This window comes from Pseudophryne corroboree, chromosome 1, assembly GCF_028390025.1.
Source record: "Pseudophryne corroboree isolate aPseCor3 chromosome 1, aPseCor3.hap2, whole genome shotgun sequence".
NCBI lineage: Eukaryota > Metazoa > Chordata > Amphibia > Anura > Myobatrachidae > Pseudophryne > Pseudophryne corroboree.
The window spans coordinates 594,527,190-594,543,281 of NC_086444.1; positions in this window are offsets into that span (position 1 = coordinate 594,527,190).

Consider the following 16,092-nt stretch of genomic DNA (forward strand, 5'->3'; position numbering starts at 1 on the left):
GATCTTCGACGCCGTTACATCCCGCGCTTTGCCATTTAAGAAGAACAGAATATACCTTTTCATGTTTGACATTGTGTGTTATTTTTGACAGTGGCATATTTTTACTGAAATTTGTTTGATTATAAAAGCATTTTGGTCATCAGGAGAGTCTAAATAAAAGGCTATAGAACTTTGGTCATGTTCACAGGTGGAGTAGGGCTCACTGCCACTTTGTGCTGCTGTCATGCAGGGGGGGCATACATAGCCAGTGCAGGAGCAAGAAAATAGGTGCCCGGACGCTGTAGGCGACTCTACACACTGCAGGGTGTGTACATGGAGCATCCTTTGGACACTCCGGGTAGCACTGAAGTAGCATTACCACCTGCAGGATGCCATTCCCAGGCACCCTGCTAGCCAGATGCACAGGCTGTGGGGCAGCGACTGTGCCTCCCCAGGGCACTGAACAACAACACTCCTCGTACAACCCTCCCTACGGTCCTTGGTATATTAAAGCAATGGCACGCAGCCACAAAGGCAGGTGTCTTATGTTTCTTGCAGTCAATAGTCTGGACCAGAGGCGTAACTAGGGTTTTCGGAGCCCAGGGGCAAGATGAAGAGTGGGGCCCCCTTACCCCCCCCCCCCCCAAACAAAAAAAACACACACAAAAAGCAGTATGTGTGCGCGTCGAAGGAGCGCGGCGAAAAATGGGCATGACCACGCACCAGAAGGGGTGTGGCCACACTCCAGAAGGGGTGTGGCCACTGAAAATGGGGAGTGTTAACATGACTATCACCTACCCTCTGTGTCGCCTTTCAGCGCACAATCACCTCCCCCTTGTGTCGTCTCTCAGCACACTATCACCTACCCCTTGTGTCGTCTGTCAGCACACTATCATCTACCCCCTGTGTCGTCTCTCAGCACACTATCACCTCCCCCTTGTGTCGTCTCTCAGTGCCAGATACACAATTGCCCCACAGTGTCAGATCCACAGTGACAGATACAGCGCCTCACAGTGCCAGATACATATTGCCCCACAGCGCCAGTTACAATGCCCCACAGCGTCAGATACAATGCCCCACAGCGCCAGGTACAATGCCCCACAGCGCCAGATACAATGCCCCACAGCACCAGATACAATGCCCCACAGTGCCAGATACATGCCCCACAGTGCCAGATACATGCCCCACAGTGCCAGTTACAATGCCCCACAGTGCCAGTTACAATGCCCCACAATGCCAGTTACATGCCTCACAGTGCCAGATACATGACCCACAGTGCCAGTTACAATGCCCCACGGAGCCAGATACATGCCCCACGGAGCCAGATACATGCCCCACAGTGCCAGATACATGCCCCACAGTGCCAGTTACATGCCCCACAGTGCCAGATACAAGACATGACTCCCCCCCCCCCGCTTACTTCAGTCAGGATCCCGGCCGTCATCACCGCTGCCCTCTGCTATGTTAGGGGAGGAGAACGCAGCGCCTCTCCTGCCTCTCAACGCTCCAGGTCTCCGGCTAACGAACCGGCGCCACATTTAAGATAGCCGCCTGTTCATTAGCCAATCAGAGCTTGCAGACCGGCAGCCAATCAGGAGCCGGTCCGCAAGCTCTGATTGGCTGCCGCCGCCGGAGACCCACCGGACAGACAGGCAGCACCGCTGGCAGCGCTGCAGCGGCAGTGAGGACATTGAGGGGCAGGAGAGACGCTGCGCTCTCCTCCCCTCAGATTGCAGCGGGACGGGGGTGGGTGGGCATGATGCCTTGGTCGCCGGCGGCGCTCCCCTCTGCTGGGCCTGCCAAGGCGCCCAGGGCACGTGCCCCACTCACCCTACCTTAGTTACGCCTCTGCTGTAATGCCCATTACACATTATGCCACACACCGTAATGCCTGTGACACATTATGCCACACATCGCAATGCCCATTACACATTATGCCACACATCGTAATGCCTGTGACACATTATGCCACACACACCACAATGCCCATTATACATTATGCCACACACCGTAATACCCCTAAACATATTATGCCACACATCGTAATGCCGATTACACATTATGCCACACATCCTAATGCCTGTGACACATTATGCCACACATCACAATGCCCATTACACATTCTGCCACATATGGTAATGCCTGTGACTAATTATGCCACACACCGCAATGCCTATTATACATTATGCCACACACCACAATGCCCATGATACATTATGCCACATGCCACAATGCCTATTACACATTATGCCACACAGTAAGGCTTCTAACTATTTTTAAATTACCTGCTCGTTGCCAGGGGTTTCATGCTCTGGGTTCCAGGCTTATTGCCAGGGGTGTAATGCTCGTTGCCAGGGGTTTCATACTCTGGGTGTCAAGCTCATAGCCAGGGTTGTAATGCTCGTTGCCAGGGGTTTCATGCTCTGGGTGTCATGCTCGTTGCCAGGGGTGTAATGCTCATTGCCAGGGGTGTAATGCTCTGGGTGTCATGCTCGTAGCCAGGGGTGTAATTCTCATTGCCAGGGGTTTCATGCTCTGGGTTCCAGGCTCATTGGCGCCAGCACTAAGCGCTCCCGGCATTTCTGGGTAAAGCTATAGTGTAGTGTTCCCTGTAGGACGCTAGAGGTCCAGTATTAACTCTAGCACCTGTCTTCTCCAAGGCAGTGGCCATTTTAAGGAAGGACACCTAGCAGATTTACATGCGGACGACTATTCCACATGAGAATCTGCTTAAACAGTGGTGGCGCCCTCTAAGCCTGGAACCAGGTGGGAGGGAGGACATGGGGGAGAAAGAGAAAGGGGTTCGAGGGGAGATATAAGGAGGAGACAGAGAGAGGGAGGAGGATAAGAAAAGAGATATAGGAGAAGGGAGGAGGAGGAGGAGGAGGAGGAGTAGGTTAGAGATATAGGAGAAGGGAGGAGGAGGAGGTGGTTAGAGATATAGGAGAAGGGAGGAGGAGGTAGTTAGAGATATAGGAGAAGGAGGAGGTTAGAGATATAGGAGAAGGGAGGAGGAGGAGGTTAGCGATATAGGAGTAGGGAGGAGGAGGAGGTTAGAGATACAGTAGAAGGGAGGAGGAGGAAGAGGAGGTTAGAGATATAGGAGAAGGGAGGAGGAGGTTAGAGATATAGGGAAAGGGAGGGGGAGGGGGAGGAGGAGAAGGTTAAAGATATAGTAGAAGGAAGGAGGAGGAGGAGGAGGTTAAAGATATAGAAGGAAGGAGGAGGAGGTTAGAGATATAGGAGCAGGGAGGAGAAGGAGGAGGTTAGAGATACAGGAGAAGGGAGGAGGAGGAGGTTAGAGATATAGGAGAAGTGAGGAGGAGGAGGTTAGAGATATAGGAGAAGGGAGGAGGAGGAGGTTAGAGATATAGGAGAAGGGAAGAGTAGGAGGTTATAGATATAGGCGAAGGGAGGAGGAGGAGGTTAGAGATATAGGAGAAGGGATGGGGAGGGGAGGAAAAGGAGGAGGAGGAGAAGAAGAAGAAGAAGAAGAAAGACATATAGGAAGAAGAGGGGAGAAGAATAGTAGAAAGGAGGGGAAAGGAGGAGAGAGGGATTGGCAGGAGAAGGGGGAGGAGAGAGGGGGGGTGAGAAAGAGGGACGGAGAAGGAGAAGAGAAAGAGGGCGGATAAGAAGAGAGAGAGGGAGGAGAATAGAGAGAGGGGAGGACAAGAGATTAGGAGGAGAGAGAGAGAGAGGGAGAGAGAGAGAGAAAAAGAAAGAAAGAAAGAAAGAAAGAAAGAAAGAAAGAAAGAAAGAAAGAAAGGGAGGGAGGGAGGAGGAGAAGTGAGAGGGAGGAGGAGAAGAGAGAAAAAGGGAAAACGCAACCAAAATCGAGTTTTTGAACTTTGGACGCATTTTCCATATGTACTAAGTCATGGACGCCAGGGCTTCGGTGCCATGGGTAATGCCAGCTTTTGGCCTATGGGCTTCTTTCTGCATCTGCCCAACTGAGAGGGATCCAATTGGATCCCTCCCAGCACCCCTGCAGCTGTCGCTTCACTGCACATGCGCAGAGGGTTTTCCAGGGCAGAAACCCGGAAGTAGAGTTTCCGGTGCTGATTGCAAAGGACATCTCTTATCGGAAGAGCTGTCCTTTGTGATACTAATTGCATATGTTAGTATCAATGCAGTAAGTGGCAGGATGTACTGCGGATGGTTAGTGCATCCTGCCCAGCGAGAGAGGGAGGGAGGATCGAAGGAGGGCAAGAGAGGGGGAGGAGAAGAAAAGAAAGAGAGGAAGAAGAGAGAGAAGGAGGAGGAGGTAGTAAAGGCAGTCTCAGTCTGTTAACAGAGGACAGGGGAGGGAGAACAATGTGGGGCAATGGGGCAGTAGGAGGAAGGGATAGTGCCTGTGTATTAATACAAGAGAACAAGAAGTAGAGACAGAGAAGAGAGATGATTACTCCAGCACCAGACTGTAGTGCAGCACTGCCCGGGAGAGGCAAGAGATGGGCTGCGGAGGGGGAGACCAGGGGAGTCAGGAGAAGTGCTGTGGAGGGGGAGACCGGGGGAGACAGGAGGACTGTGGAGGGAGAAACTGGGATAGTCAGGAGAAGGACTGAGAAGGGGGAAACAGGGGGAGTCAGGAGAAGAACTGAGGAGGGGGAAACAGGGGGAGTTAGGAGAAGGGCTACAGAGGGGGAAACCAAGGCAGGCAGAAGGGCTGTGGAGGGGGAGACCGGGGGAGTCAGGAGAAGGACTACAGAGGGAGAAACCGGGAGAGTCAGGAAAAGGACTGGGGAGGGGGAAACGGGGAGTTAGGAGAAGGACTGAGGAGGGGGAAACGGGGAGTCAGGAGAAGGACTGCGGAGGGGGAAACGGGGAGTCAGGAGAAGGACTGCGGAGGGGGGAAACCAGGGCAGGCAGGAGAAGGGCTGTAAAGGGGGAGACCGAGGGAGGCAGGAGAGGGGCTGCAGAGGGGGAGACCGAGGGAGGCAAGAGAGGGGCTGCAGAGAGGGAGGCAGGAGAAGGGCTGCAGAGGGGTAGAAGGGGGGAGGCAGGGGAAGGGCTGCGGAGGGGGAGAACGGGTGAGGCATGAGTAGTGGGAGACAGGAGAAGGGCTCATGAGGCAGAGTCTGGGGGAGGCAGGAGAAGGACTGCACAGGGGGAAACAGGGGGGAAGGTCAAGGGAAGTGAAGTAGAGCAGCTGGAGAGAGAGGACTGCGATGAGAGTCCTGTCCTCTCCCGGTGTCCTAGCTCTGCCCAGATTGCCAGGAGTAGCGCAACATAGCATAGGGGAGAGGATGTGGGGGCAACAGGGGCAGGAGGCAGATGTCGTCAGTCTGCATACTTTAAACAGAGGAAGAGGAAAGGAGGGGGAAGACTGTGCGGGACAGTGCCTGTATTGTAACAACAGGTAGAACAAGGGGAGAGAAATGAATCATGCCAGGGCCAAGCCATAAAGCTGTGCTGCCTGGGAGAGGCAGGAGGAGTGCTGCAGAGGGGAATAATGGGTAGTCAGGTGAACGGTTGCCCGGCTGTGGAGCGGGTGACTGGGCAGACAGGAGTAGTACTGCAGATCCAGCGAGAAGACTGCCTGGCTGCGGAGCGGTGTGACCGGGAAGGCAGGAGAAGACCTGCAGAAGGGGAGATCCGTGGAGGCTGGAGAAGGGCTGCCCAGCTACGGAGCAGGTGACCGGGTGGGAGGAGAAGGGCAGCCCCGGCTACGGATCAGGGGATCGGGAGGGAGAAGGACTGCCGCAGTTACGGAGAAGGGGACCGGGGAGGGAGGAGAAGTGCTGCCCGGGCTACGGAGCAGGTGACCGGGAAGGGAGAAGAAGGGCTACCCCGGCAGGGTTAGGCAGGAGAAAGGCTGCGGAGGGGAAACCGCGTGAAGGGGAGAAAAGTAAAGTAGAGCAGCTGGAGTGACGTTTCTAGCAGGGAGAAGGTTATAGCGAATAGGAAGCTGTGCTGTGACCTGTGATGAGGGGCTGTCCGCTCCCGCTGTCCCAAATCCGTTGCCAGGAGCAGCGCAATATAAACCAGTCTGGGATGGAGGATTGTATCTATGGCCTTGATAGTACTTCTTATAATGTTACTGGTGGCGCCCCCCACTGCTGGCCCTGTCATGGCGCCCAGGGCACGTGCCCTGCTCGCCCTGCCCTGGTTACACCTCTGGTCTGGACGAATATAAGGAAGCAGTGTAATTTAACTGGAATGGTGGCAGGCTGATAGCTACTTCAACCTCAGATACACCAGTGGTGTAGGAGAGGATTAAGGATTGTCTTGTAGGAGTCTGCCTGACAGGATTTGAAGTACTGAAACATTGCTGTTTCATACATGCCCTGCTCTGTGTTTTTCCTCTCATTCTCTAACAGACCCTGCCAAAAAGTAGAGAAGATAGACAAAAGAGAAAACACAAGACATAATGAAAAAATTGCAGCTTGTGCTGGTTATCCCTAGGGTTGTCCAAAGAAAAGGGTTGCCACCAACGGCAACATCGTTACTTGCCATCAATGGCAGGAAGCCATTGCCAGAAACCATTGATGGCTTGAAACATTGTTGGTGAAGAACATCCCTAGTCCAGCTGTGTGTGCACTGCTGCTGAGGGACGATAACTACAAAGTGTATGGCTGTTACTGATCAGCAATGATCAGTCGGTTGGGCATGAAAACTCTTCCAACGTGCCTGACTGATCCATTCACTGGTCGTCTGCATCTGGCAGTATGTGCGTTGCTGTGGCCAATCCCCAACCTTTACCCTGTTCCATCACAGGCAAGGAACAGGGTAATGTTTCCTCTCTAGAGGAGGAATGCAGATATTGTCAGAGCGGTTGAGACACTCGCTGGGAACGGATACTGATGGAGGCATGGGCAAATTTGGAAGGCGTGACCATGCCCCCTCAGGAAAAAGAAAAATACTATGTGCAGCATTGGGAAGCAGCAGCGTTTGTCCTTCTCAGTGGCTGATCCAGGCCCATACTGGCCCCTCCAACAAGCCAGGACCCAAGTAATTAGATCCTTAAAAAATGATTAAGTGGAGTCAAAGGGGTCTATTCATGAAGCAGTGAAAACTGTGGAGAAGTGAGCCAGTGAAGAAGAACCAATCAGCATTGAAGTAACATCTATAATTTGCATACTACAAAATCATACAGAGCAGCTGATTGGTTGCCATGGGCAACTTCTCCACTGGCTCACTTCTCCACTCTTTTCACTGCTTCATGAATAGACCCCAAATGAAGAGTGATACATGATAAGCTAATCAGCTCCTAACTGCCATGTCACAGGCTATGGGCTAGATGCATCATCGCTTGGAAAGTGATAAAATGGAGAGTGAAAAAGTGCCAGCCAATCAGGTCCTAACTGCCATATCACAGGTTGTGTTTGTAAAATGGCAGTTAAGAGCTGATTGGCTAATACTTTTTTACTCTCCATTTTATCACTTTCCAAGCGATGATGCATCTGGCCCTATGTTTGAAAAATGTCAGTTAGGAGCTGGTTGGCTGGTAGTTTTATTACTTTCCATTTTATCACTCTCCAAACGATGATGCATCTAGCGCTTTATCCGTCACCACTTTATCACTTTTTAAGGCTTAATACATTTGGGACTAGTACCTGTTCTCCCCCTTACCAGTGCGCTTGGATACTGTGTGGCCATACACTGTGAAATATCTCAGTGTATGGCCACAATATCTGCAGGTTTCAGGCTATCAAATGGAAATTGACAGACATTTTTGGGTCTATTCATAAAGAAAGTGAAAACTAAATTGTTACTTTTCACTATATATATCACATCAGTTTGATGCAATATATAGCTTAGGGCCCGATTCAGACCTGATCGCTGCTGTGCATTTTTGCACAGCGGGCGATTATCGATTGACTGCGCATGCGTATGCACCGCAATGCGCATGCGCGTCACCAAACAGGCATTGCCGGACAGCGACACACTGGTGCGAAAATTTCAATCGCACACCCATATGCAAACTGATAGACATGAAGAGGCCGTTTGTGGGTGGTAACTGACTGTTTTCTGGGAGTTTCAGGGAAAACGCAGGCGTTCCCAAGCGTTTTCAGGGAGGGTGTGTGATGTCAGCTCCGGATCCGATCAGCCTGTTCTCTTCACACTGTAGGAGTAAGTCCTGGGCTGCACACAGACTGCACACACTGGAAAAATCATTAGACTGAGAGTGAGGTGCAAATGGATTTGCAGCTCATCGCTGACTGAAGGATATTTTTAGCACCATGTACACATGTGATCGCACACCTGCATGGGCGAATGTACACTCCCCTTGGGCAGCTACTATCTGATCGCAGGACAGCAATATTAGCAGCCCAGCGATCAGGTCTGACTTAGGGCCCAATTCAGACCTAAACGCAGCAGCAAATTTGTTAACTATTGGGCAAAACCATGGGGGTCATTCCGAGTTGATCGCTAGCTGAAAATGTTCGCTTCGCTGCGATTAAGTAAAAAAAACGGCACTTCTGCGCATGCATATGCGGCGCAGCGCGCACGCGTTCACAACGGCCGATGTACTTTCACAACGGCCGATGCATTTTCACACAAGGACTAGCAAAGCTTTTAAGTCGCAGTGTCCGCCGCAGAGTGATTGACATGAAGTGGGCGTTTCTGGGTGTCAACTGACCGTTTTCAGGGAGTGCTCGAAAAAACACAGGCGTGCCAGGAAAAACGCAGGAGTGGCTGGACGAACGCAGGGCGTGTTTGTGACGTCAAATCCGGAACTGAATGGTCTGAAGTCATCGCAAGCGCTGAGTAGGTCTGAAGCTACTCAGAAACTGCACAATATTTTTTTGTAGCCGTTCTGCGATGCATTCGTTCGCACTTCTGCTAAGCTAAAATACACTCCCAGAGGGCAGCGGCTTAGCGTTTGCACGGCTGCTAAAAACTGCTAGCGAGCGCTCAACTCAGAATGACCACCCATGTGCACTGCAGGTGGGACAGATATAACATGTGCAGAGGTAAATACTGGCTGCTTTATTTTTACACTGCAGTTTAGATTTCAGTTTGAACACACCACACCCAAATCTAACTCTCTCTGCACGTTATATCTGCCCCCCCCCCCCCGCACTACACATGGGGGGTCATTCCGAGTTGTCGCTCGTTGCCGATTTTCGCAACGGAGCGATTAAGGCAAAAATGCGCATGCGCATGGTACGCAGTGCGCATGCACAAAGTATTTTAGCACAAAACTTAGTAGATTTACTCACGTCCGAAAGAAGAATTTTCATCGTTGAAGTGATCGGAGTGTGATTGACAGGAAGTGGGTGTTTCTGGGCAGAAACTGACCGTTTTCTGGGAGTGTGCGAAAAAACGCAGGCATGCCAGGATAAAACGCAGGAGTGGCTGGAGAAACGGGGGAGTGGCTGGCCGAACGCAGGGCGTGTTTGTGACGTCAAACCAGGAACGAAACGGGCTGAGCTGATCGCAGTGTAGGAGTAAGTCTCGAGCTACTCAGAAACTGCTAAGAAATTTCTATTCGTAAATCTGCTAATCTTTCGTTCGCTATTCTGCTAAGCTAAGATACACTCCCAGAGGGCGGCGGCCTAGCGTGTGCAATGCTGCTAAAATCTGCTAGCGAGAGAACAACTCGGAATGACCCCCATGGTTTTGCCCAACTGCTAACAAATTTGCTGCTGCAATCAACTCTGAACATGTTATATCTGCTCCCCCCTGCAGTGCACATGGGCCCTCATTCCGAGTTGTTCGCTCGGTAAAAATCTTCGCATCGCAGCGATTTTCCGCTTAATGCGCATGCGCAATGTCCGCACTGCGACTGCGCCAAGTAAATTTGCTATGTAGTTAGGATTTTTACTCACGGCTTTTTCATCGTTCTGGCGATCGTAATGTGATTGACAGGAAATGGGTGTTACTGGGCGGAAACAGGCCGTTTTATGGGCGTGTGGGAAAAAACGCTACCGTTTCCGGAAAAAACGCAGGAGTGGCCGGAGAAACGGGGGAGTGTCTGGGCGAACGCTGGGTGTGTTTGTGACGTCAAACCAGGAACGACAAGCAGTGAAATGATCGCAGATGCCGAGTAAGTCTGGAGCTACTCAGAAACTGCTACGAGGTGTGTAATCGCAATATTGCGAATACATCGTTCGCAATTTTAAGATGCTAAGATTCACTCCCAGTAGGCGGCGGCTTAGCATGAGCAAATCTGCTAAAATCCGCTTGCGAGCGAACAACTCGGAATGAGGGCCCTGGTTTTGTCCATTAGCTAACAAATTTGCTGCTACAATCAGATCTGAATTAGGCCCTTAGGGGGTAATTCAGACTGCATCCCTGCAGCGGCAGCGATCGCAGTCTGAATTACTTTGTGGAGTGCACATGCACAGCGACCACACTACGCATGTGCACCTCGGGAGCCCAGTTAGATGCTATCAGCATCTCAGGGCTGTCAATCAGGCAGAGGCGGTCGCAGGGCGGGAGGGGGCGTGCCAACGGCGTTAGAACGTAGCCGCTGGGACCCGGGAAGCGGCGGGTAGCTCTCTGCCAGTGTGCAGGAGTTGCACGGGTAGGGAGCTACTCGCCAGGTACAAAAGCATTGCCGCCATGCGATGCTTTTGTACCTGTAAGGGGGGTAGGGCCTGACATGCGAGGTGGACTAGCCCCCGTTTGTCAGGGAAGATGATCGTAGCTGTGCTAAAGTCAGCACATCTATGATCAGATCTGAATTAGGCCCTTAGGGGGTAATGCAGACCTGATCGTAGCAGCAAATTTGTTAGCAGTTGGGCAAAACCATTAGTGTCATTCCGACCTGATCGTAGCTGTGCTAAATTTATCACAGCTACGATCATCTTCCCTGACAAGCGTGGGGACGCCCAGCACAGGGCTAGTCCACCCCGCATGTCAGGCCGGTCCCCCCCACACAAGTACAAAAGCATCACACAGCGGTGATGCTATTGTACTTATAGAGTAGCTCCCAGCCAGCGCAGCTCCTGCGGCTGGCTGGGAGCTACTCGTTGCAGCTGCTGCGGCCCGCCCCCTGCACGGTCCGGCCACGCCTGTGTTGGCCGGACCGCGCCCACAAAACGGCGGCCAAATGCCGCTGTGCCGCCCCCTCCCGCCCAGCGACCGCCTCTGCCTCTCAATCAGGCAGAGGCGATTGCTAGGCAACGACAGCCGTCGGCTGTCAGCCATGCGCCGGTACATGCACAGTTCTGACCTGAACGCTGAGCTGTTAAGAACTGCAGCGAGCGTTCAAGTCAGAATGACCCCCCATGTGCAGGGGGGGGGGGGGGGGGGGCAGATATAACATGTGCAGAGAGAGTTAGAATTGGGTGTGTGTGTTCAAACTGAAATCTAAATTGCAGTGTAAAAATAAAGCAGCCAGTATTTACCCTGCACAGAAACAAAACAACCCACCCAAATCTAACTCTCTCTGCACATGTTATATCTGCCCCACCTGCAGTGCACGTGGGGGTCATTCTGAGTTGATCGCTCGCTAGCAGTTTTTAGCAGCCGTGCAAACGCTAAGCTGCCGCCCTCTGGGAGTGTATTTTAGCTTAGCAGAAGTGTGAACGAAAGGATCGCAGAGCGGCTACAAAAAATTATTTGCAGTTTCAGAGTAGCTTCAGACCTGCTCAGCGCTTGCGATCTCTTCAGACTGTTCAGTTCCTGTTTTGACGTCACGAACACGCCCTGCGTTCACCCAGCCACTCCTGCGTTTTTCCTGGCACGCCTGCGTTTTTTCCAACACTCCCTGAAAACGGTCAGTTGACACCCAGAAACGCCCACTTCATGCCAATCACTCTGCGGCCAGCAGTGCGACTGAAAAGCTTCACTAGATCTTGTGTGAAACTACATCAGCTGTTGTGAAAGTACGTCACGCGTGCGCATTGCGCCGCATACGCATGCGCAGAAGTGCCTTTTTTTGCATCATCGCTGTGCAGCGAACATTTTCAGCTAGCGATCAACTCAGAATGACCCCCATGGTTTTGCCCAACTGCTAACAAATTTGCAGCTACGATCAGGTCTGAATTACCCCCTTATTTAGGTAACAGTTCATGTACACTTACCTTTCTGGCGATACAATCCGGTATCCAGGGTTCCTGGCGATCATTTCTTCAGCTGCAGTTCTCTACGAAGCGTGGAGGTAAAGGCAGCTCCCTTCTGCGGATGCGCCGGCAGCTGAGGTCAGGGGAGGCTGCAGGGGCTACCGGGATTATCAAGGGGGAGGAGAAAGTGCCGGGCAGATAGCAGAGAAGTATTAAACTTCCCTGCTGATACCACACTGATGTTCGGATTATGCCATCCTGAGATAGCGAATCTGAACACACAGGAGAAGCGGAAAACTGACCTTACCGTCCTTTAATGAATTGCACTCACCATACTAAAGTGTGGTGATGCAATTCAGGCACGGAGCAACAGGGGGGAGGGAGGGGGGGGGGTGTACATTGGGGGTGTCAGGAAATTCTCCATGAAAACCAGTTCCATGAAAAGCACTAGCAAAACAGGGATTTCCTCTGCTCTATGAATAGACCACTTTATCTGACAACACGTAGGGCCTTATTCAGGTTGGATTATAGAAGTCCAAAAATCGCAAATTTTCAGACTACTGCACACGTTTGTGAACCTTCATAGTGCGATTACATCCCGGAAGGATGTGATTGCACTGTGATTGACAGTCCGGGGGCCATCGGGGGGTTATTGATGCGACGAAGACGCAGCGTTTTGGGGGAATCGTCCGTAAAAACGCAGACATGTTTGGACCATTTTCGAGGTGGCTATGTGACATCACATGCAGCCGATGCGAAGCAAAAGATGGTGACAAAGCACCTGCATATGCAGCCTGGCTGCATATGCAGGGGTGCTTCCTTAGTTTGCCTGGTCTGTGATGCAATCGCAATTGAATTGTGATTGCACGCTGGGCGGCCTTGCCCTATGCTGGGTGGCCTCAGCATGCGATCGTCAGTAGTAGCGGTTTCTGCTTTTTAGCAGAATCTGCTACTGGACCTTATTGAGGTCCATAGACAGCATACAGTAATTCTGGGCATACACGTACCAATAAAATGCCAGTCATACGGACAGGCATTTTGGAGAGGCTGGGCAAGGAGGTCAGGCAGTGCGGGGGCATCAGGATTGTCCCCCTTGCGCAGTTGCAGTCACTGCTGGGATCACTCAACGGTGCTTGCCGGGTCATTCCCATGGGCTGGATTTTCAAACGGCGCTTGGAGAGAGCGACGGCAGGGGTAAGAAGGAAACACCACTATGTCAAGATAAGCAGGGAGTTGAGGGAGAACCTGTGGGTTTGGGAGACATTTTTGCAGGAGTTTAACGGAGTTCGTCTGTGGCCCAGCAAACCGCTGCCAAACCACGAGCTGCAGCTCTACACTGATGCGGTAGGCTTTGGCGTATACTGGCAGGGAGAATGGTGCGCGGAGGCGTGGCCAGAAAGGTGGGCTGTCAAGGGCCTTACAAGGAACTTGGCAACCCTGGAGCTGTTCCCAATTGTAGTGGCAGCGGTCATCTGGGGGCAGAAACTGGCCAACAGGCATATACAGTTCTGGTGCGATAACATGGGGGTGGTACAGGCCATCAATTGCCAAAGCGCAGTGATCAGGTTACTGGTCTTGACTTGACTGCGGCATAACGTGATATTTAGGGCCAAGCATGTCCCAGGGGTGCAAAATGTCATTGCCGACGCACTCTTCCGGCAGAAAAGGGTGTCATTTAGGGCAGAGGTGCCGATGGTGAGCAAAACAGGCTTGACTTGCCCATCTCATCTTTGGCAGATAGTGGAGCCGATCTGGGGGAGCTGGTGGTGAGATCCCTGGCACCAAGGACTTGGGCGGCCTACGAGGTGGCTTGGAGGAGGTGGAGTCGGTTCCAGGCAGAAGGAGTAAGGGACCGGATTGGTACCAGGCAGCAGCTATTGGCCTTTCTGAGTCAGCTAAGGAGGGTAGGGATGCCAAGAGCCGCGGTGATGGCCGGTATCTCATTTTTCTCAAAGCTACAGGGAAGGAGCGATTGCACTAAGGACTTTTTAGTGTGCACAATCTTGATGGGGTGGGGCAGGTCAGAGGCAGAGCCCCAGACCCCCGCAAGCCAGTCACCACCGACAGGCTGAGGGCGTTGATGGGAGTGGTACGCCAGGCATGTAGCAGCAAGCACGAGGCCACCCTCTTTAGGACGGCATTTCTTATGGCATTCGCCGGGGCTTTCAGAGTTGGGTAACTTGTGGCGGAGTCACGCAGGCGCACAGGTTTGCTGAATGCGAACGTGGTGCTGAGCGAGGAGTCCGTCATCTGTAGAATACACAAGTCAAAAACTGACCAGGCGGGTAGGGGCCGATGGGTCCAGCTGAAGAAACGGGCGGACCCAGGGGTCTGCCCAGTGGGAGCGGTGCGGAGCAATGTGGGAGTCAGGCTACCGGGGGGAGTCAATTCCCTTGTGCACAAGGACACAGCTGCGTTAACGAAATATCAGTTCATTCTGGTCTTTAAAAGGTGCGTAGTTGCACTAGGCTGGGATACGAGTAAGTTCGGCACACATTCCTTCCGGATAGGGGCAGCTACATCAGCAGCCGTCGAAGGGATGGCGGTGGAGGATATTAAGAGGCTGGGGAGGTGCAAGTCGGCTGTTACAAAAGGTACGTTAGGCCTGTATTCCCCACAGCCACAGGCAGCAGGTAACCTGGTACGCCATGCATTCACACACACCCAGTTGAAGGGGGTATGCACATGGGTTCGTGGTCCCCAGGGGAGAGGGGCTATCATTGCCTGCCTACTAGGTGGGTCACACACGCCCCCCAACCACTGGTAGGCGGGGATGTGGCGTGCCCAAAATGTTAGGCCGAGTACGTCTTCACCCATAGGTATTCAGGGGGGGGGGGGGGGGCGGTATGTGGCGTGCCCACTAGGTTGGGCCGGACACGACGCCACCATCTCAGTCGAGATCCTTGCTCACCTAGTCTTTCCTTGCCCTGCGATTGTGTCGTGTATTGGTATTTTGTGAAATAAAGCTGTGACCAAGGTTGCCCAAAAAGTGGTGTGGTCTCAAGTCATTGGGTAGTCACGCGGGAGAGTCACGGGTCACCGGTTAGTTGGCCTCTCCCCCTAATAGCGGCGAAGGGTGCCTGAAATGGTGCCCGGAGCTGACTAAGGGGGAGGGCCGCGAGGGGTCTCGTGGCTAGCAGCAGGAAAGGCCAGGGGATGGGCGTCGGGACTAGAGATGTGCGGCGGGCACTTTTTGTGTTTTGGTGTTGGTTCTAATTCCATGCTCGTGTTTTGGTTTTGGCTTGGTTTTGCCAAAACCACCCTTTCGTGTTTTGGTTTTGGCTTGGTTTTGCCAAAACCACCCTTTTGGGCTTTGGATTTGGATCTGAATGATTTTTTTTTTTTAAACATAAAAACAGCTAAAATCACAGAATTTTGGGGTAATTTTGATCCTACAGTATTATTAACCTCAATGTCATTCATTTCCACTAATTTCCAGTCTATTCTGAACACCTTACACCTCACAATATTGTTTTTAGGCCTAAAAGTTCCACCAAGGTGACTGTATGACTAAGCTAAGCGACACAAGTGTGTGGCACAAACACCTGGCCCATCTAGGAGTGGCACTGCAGTGGCAGACAGGATGGCAGATTTACAAAATAGGCCCCAAACAGCACATGATGCAAAGAAGAAAAAGAGGTGTTTTTTTTTCTAACTGTGATCTCGGGAATTTACTAAACGCAAATCTCGGCACTGTTGGGTCCATTCGTATTTTTTCCCTGGCTAAGTTCACAAATACGAATAAATAGACCATCGGTCAAACACGCCTGTTATTTGATACAACTCGGTAATTTACTAAGAATTCGTATTCACACTAACTGCCAACAATAGGCAAACACTGCCGGTAAAGCATAGAATTCGTAAAAAAAGCAGTTTTAAAATAGACCTGCTTTTTCCTGGCGTGTTCAGATAGGCATGCACGGATCAGTGAGATCCGTGCATGCTTATCTGTGTAAAGGGGTGTGAAAGTGTTAAAAATCAAAGAAAAAAATTGCGTGGGGTCCCTCCCCCCTCCTAAGCATAACCAGCCTCGGGCTCTTTGAGCCGGCCCTGGTTGTAAAAGTACAGGGGGGAAAATGCGTAGGTTCCCCCCATATTTATACAACCAGCACCGGGCTCTGTGGCTGGTCCTGGTTCAAAAAATATGGGGGAC